Raw genomic sequence first — 6,000 nt, 5'->3', positions numbered from 1 at the left:
GTGTCACCCCCCCACACACACACACACACAGATCTCCTCCCATTTCACATCATACAGATCCTTAGCAATGTTTTTTTGTACTCATGTTGCATGTCAATCATAATTCCCATATATACCTTTGAATGTCATTTTAATTGCTGTGACATAAACAACTAGGAAAATTAAAATTATACCTTCAAGTTACAATATCGTATGCACAACCTGAATGTGTTTACCTATACATTGTGGAAATTGAGTTAAACTGTGATTTTAAAAAGAATTTAAAAAATTATTTTTAAAAAAATAAAATTTTTGAAATTTGACATTTTAATTCTAAATAATTCTGGGGCCTCTCCTTTCTCCTACCACTGACCTTCCCCCCACTCCCACCATCTCTTAAAGCACTTTAAAGGGAAGCAGATGAATGCCATGGCCTGTTTCTGCCAAAAGGTAGGTGTTTAAGAAGCAGTGGTGTCACCACCACCCCTTTTAGGGTGTCACCTGGTGCACTCCACACATCCCGCGCACCCCTAGTGATGCCGCTGGAATGAAGGTGCCCTGTTAAGGCAACCCTTACATAAGTTCTACTGATTTAAGGAGTTTCTTCTAACAACTGTTTTTAGTCCAGTGTTTATTGAAGGAGTGGGAAAATTGCAGCCTTTTTGCGGCCCTGAGCTCCTCTAGATGCTCTGAACTGCCCTTTTTCTAGCCTCCAAAAGAATGAATTTCCCTTCTTAGAAGGCTCTAGAAGAGGCAGATCACATTTTGAATAGGTTACAGATCCTTCTGGAACTGTTTAAACATCAAATAATACCAAATTTTAAAAGGAGGCATAGACGTCTGGCCCCTTACTTTAAGTTGGTGGTTTTGGGGGGAAACCTAGTAGCTTTTATGGCCCACAGAGTGGGCCCAAGGTAAAAAGCTGGCCCAGAGTTATCACACCTGGTCTATCAGTGCAACAGAGAAACAACTGCTGCACATTTTCAATAATTATTTATTATGTTATTGGTTAATTAATTAATTGATAATTATTATGCTATTTGTTTCAATGTTATTTCAATAGTTATTTATTATCCTATAAGTAAACTGTCTGTAAAACCCACCAATATCAGCAGAATTTAGACAGAGGTATAGTAAACCTAAGTGTGATTCGAGGTAGGGGAAATTACAAAAACCCAGAATATTTATAAATCACCTTCAGGTCCCAACAAGAACCCTTCAAGCAGCATACAAAACCAAACCATTAAAACCAAATTCATCAATAAACTGCAATGAAAACAGCACTACAGTATTTTAAAATTAAAAGGGCAAAATCAAAACTTTCCATTTGAAATTAAAACAGACTAAAACCTATATGAAAGGCTAATTTTTTTACAGTCTACCTGAGCAGGGGTACAACAAAGCCTTTCTCTTCTGGGAGGTAATTCCACAGTCAAGGTTCCATTGGAAAGACCCTGTTCCACTTTCCCACCAACCCAGCTTCTTTTGGCGGTGGTACATAAAACAGGAACTGAGAAAAAAATTATTATGTATAACAAGGTTCTCATGGACAGAGGCAGGATTCCAGGTATATCGCCCCTAAGCCATTCAGAGCTTGGTCAGTAGGCATCAGCATCTTGAAGCAGACCCAGAAATAAAATCAAAGCCGATGCAACTGATGAAACCTGTATTATATGATGTGTGAAACACATACAAGAAAACAATTTGGCTGCAGTATCTGAACAGTATTAATCTTCAGTTGCAGTATGCAGAGCTGAGGTAGGGGGAATGAAAAATAGATGTATGATAAAAAGGGTAAAGCAATACAACAATCTCAAATGTGTTAACATATGTTTTAAGCAACTGAGAACTAGTTGGTCTCTATAGCTATTGCAGGAAGAGTTAATGGTCTTAAATTACAGGAAGATGGATTCAGGTTAAATATCACAAAGAAACAGAATAATTGATGGGCAGTTGGACAAAACAGCCACCTGAGTTGTTTTATCTATTAATTAGAGGTTTTCTAAACACAGGTTAGACAAACTTCTGTTATGTGTCAGTATCCTTTAGGCATTATTGGCCTCCTTCAAAAACCTAAAGACAGGATGTTGTTGGGTTTTTTAAAGACCTACCTTCCAAAGTTACAGTACTTCAAACAGTCATTTTTAAGAGACAAACTAGACCAGGGACAAACTAGATGAGATGACAAAGATTGATAATTGGACTTTCCATCTCTGTTTTGGCAAATATCAGTCACGAGGAGCTTTATCTATATGGAGACTAAGGAATGAGGAAAAGAAGGGTTTGTCTCTATTACTTATACCATTTTATCAATTAAAACAGCTATTCAAAGGGTGTCCATTGTCCTAACAATAAAAAATTATTGGCACGTACCAACAGTACTTAAAAGTCTTCTTCTCCATATTGTTTTTATTTGCCTTCAGATCTGCTTCAACATATGACAACTCTATGAATAAGAGACCATCACAATCCCTGGTCATCTGCAGCCTACTCAGGTCTTGAAAGTTCAGGGCCATAGCTTTCTCTATGGAGCCAATTCATCCATCATGTGTTTATGTTATTTTTCTATTGCTTTCCATTTTAGCAAGCATTACAATATTGTCCTTTTATGTCATCTCATGATATATCTAAAGTACAATAGCATATATTTATTCCTTTTGGTTTCTAGGAAAAGTGCATGCTTGATTTGCTTATGGACTATTTATTTGTCTTTTTGGCAGTCCATGATATCTGTAGAACTCTCACCCAGCACATTTCAAATGAATTGATTATCTTCCTGTCAGCTTTCTTAATTATTTAATTGTGCCGCTTTCACAATCATTCATAGAAAGCAGAAACCTTATGACATGGATTATTCTGATTTTGATATTTGAACAATACATGTAGTTTCTTTATAGCGGTTCTTCCAAATATCTTGACTACAGTCTCCATTTTTATTTATGACTGAGCCAGAAAACTATTTCAATGTCTTTATCCACTTATGTACATAATTTTGATCATTACCTTTGTTTTCTTAATATTTAACTGTAACCTTCCTTTTGCACATTCTTTCTTACCCTTAATCAGTAATTGTTCCAAGTCTTTGCTGTTTTCTGCTACCAATATGGTGTCATCTGCATATCTTAAACTGTTGGTGTTCATTCCCCTAATTTTCGCACATCCTTCCTCTGAGTGCTGGTTTACATATGCTATGCTCTGCATATTAATTAAATGGATAGGATAATAAAATGAAGCCTTGTCTGATCTGCTTGGCAGATGGAAGCCATTTCTTTCTCCATACTGTGTCCTGACAGTGATCTCGTGTCCTGAGTATAAATTACAAATCAGGGTAATCAAATGTTATGGCACACGGATTTATTTGTCAACCATAGTTTTTCATGATTTACACAATTAAAGGCTTTGCTATAATCTATAAAATATATTCTCTTCTGAAAGGCTTTGGTGTGTTCCATGAATCAATGTATCTTTGTAACATCATATCTAGTGCCTCTTCCTTTTCCAGCTTGGAAAACTGGCATTTCTCACTCCTTCTATGATAAATCTTTGTTGTAAAATCTTAAGCATAACTTTGTTTGTACAGGGGATCAGTACAATGGGTCCAATGATTACTTTCTTCATTGGTATCCTCTTTCACGGGGACTGGAACGCATACTGAGAGTGTCTATTGTGGGCCATCATTTCATTTCTCATATCTGTAGTAGATTTTTGTTAGAAATTGGATGGGTTCTGTCTTCATTGCTTGAAACGGTTCTATTGGTATGTCATGTGTTCCTGGTAATTTATGGTGGGATACAGACTGCCCAAAAAGGGCAGTCTCCCACCACCCTGGTTTGCTCCACGAGGGAGGCGCAGCGGACAAACCACACAGCTCCGTCGTGGAACAAAAAGAACTCGCAAAAAGCGGGTTCTTCTTGTGGCATCTTTGTGATGCCGCAATGCGCCAATGGCGCACTTGCATCAAAATGGCGGCGCCCGTGTGTACAGGGCACCGCCATTTTGATCCCCCCTGTCACGTGCTAGGGGTGAGGCCAATATAGACAGTGCGACCTTGGCCAACCGCTAGCATGTGAGGGAGCGCCCTGTCGGGAGGTATGTACAGCGCCTATGTCTCCCCAGTGCTTTAAGAGCACCTTCCACTTCACATTATAAGATTGTGAATTCATCATCAAAAGGTTCTTTCTTGAAAGAATCTGTCTTCCTTTCATTTCTCTTATATAGTTCTTCATTGCATTGCTTCAAATGTACTTTTGTCTCATTGTGTTTCCTATCAATAACACTATAATCCTATGGATGTTGGAATCATACTTGGGGCTTAATCCCAGGTGATTGCACCCACAGTCTTTTAGTTCTCTCCTCTCTCATATTTTCTCTTTATTTCTTGGTTCTGTGCAGAAAGTTTATTTATACAATCTTTCTATTTCAATCTAGTACTAGAGATCTCACAGTACGGTACAACTGATAAAAAATAATTTAAAACAACTAGAAACAATTCAGCACTGTAAAACAGAAGACCAAAATATACAATCCAACAAGTCAAATCCTGGTCCCTAGAAGCTTGCATAAAGGACTAGGTTTTAACGGTATCAAAATGAAGCCAAAGTCTACATCTCCCAAAGGTAAGGCATTCCACAACCGGGGCACCAAATCAAAAAAGGCCCAGAGAAGTTTATTTGCAATATTTAATAAGGACTACATGAGCTGTTTTCTGCACCAGTCTAGCCATCCTAGAGCAGTGCTACTGAAAGCAGTGGTTCATGACACATTGCTCATCCATGAGCCATCAGCTCCCAGTCCCTGGAGAGGAAAGACAAAAAAACAATTGTAGCCAACAGGAACAAATATTGGAGGGAAGAAATGGCCAGTCCTCGAAATTGGATAGTTTGAGATCCAATGTCCTAGAACACAAGGAGGAAGACATCCTTAGCATTTAAAACTAGTGCCAACATTTCTTAAAATGAGCAAAATGGCTCCACCAAATGTCACAACCATCCATATCTGTATTATGTGTGTGAGAGACAGAAATGTTGTTGCATCACAACTCTGAGGGCATGACAGGGAAACCACTAGTTCAAGTATCCAACCAGCTACCAGGAGGTCAGTCATTCTATCTAAACTTCAGCCTCCCTACTTCTGTGACCTAAGGGTAATACTAGCCTACTTCACAGCATTGAGGTTTTTTTTTGGGGGGGGGGGGGGGGTCTGGGAGTATCCTGTGAGAGTTCAAAAGGGTTTGAGGTCTGCATTCTCCACCACTGTCCTGCAGAAATATTGAAAGTCAGTTTGAGTCTACTGTATTTATTTTATAGGATTTGTATTCTGCCTTTCTCCCAAAATGGGATACAAGGCAGCTCTTCTTCACAGTTAACCCTCAGAACACCATCACCTATTCAAAATGGGGCAAGGATAGAAGTATGTAAAGATTCTTATAAGTCATACCTTGCTACCAAATGATATTGTCATTTCACCACAGACTGCATTCAACTGTTAATTTACAGGAAGATACAACACACAGAGTATCCTAAAGATTGCATTAATGCCAGCAGCAAAGCACATATTTGCAGAGCTACTATGACATTCCCAGTGCATTACTCCCAAGTAAGCTATAGTGACTTACATAGCTATTCTTTCCAGAGCTCAAAGTAGGTGGGCACCAATTATTTTGAGTGCTTTTGATGGTTCTTACGACAATCTGCCTGCCAAAAGTCACTAAGTAAATCACACACCATAACGAGAATCCATTACACTTCCAAAAGGTAAAGATTCAGACAGATTTGTAGGGCGAAAGATAATGCAGCAAAAGAACTCCTCTGTGTATTTTTCAAGTTGCGAGGACAAAAAGATGCTACAACGAGGTGTTCCTACCCTTTTCCAGAGTAATGAACTAGGACACTGGGAGGAAGAAATCCACTGCATCCAAAATTTCAACAGAGAGAAAAAGAACATGCAGCAGACCTATAAAACTGGGGTGTATTTAGCAATGCACATGGCAAAGAAATAGGCATAAAGGCATTCTCTGAAGAT

The sequence above is a fragment of the Sceloporus undulatus genome, chromosome 3, assembly GCF_019175285.1.
Source record: "Sceloporus undulatus isolate JIND9_A2432 ecotype Alabama chromosome 3, SceUnd_v1.1, whole genome shotgun sequence".
In the NCBI taxonomy this organism is placed as follows: Eukaryota; Metazoa; Chordata; class Lepidosauria; order Squamata; family Phrynosomatidae; genus Sceloporus; species Sceloporus undulatus.
Note: the sequence above shows the minus strand (reverse complement) of the source record.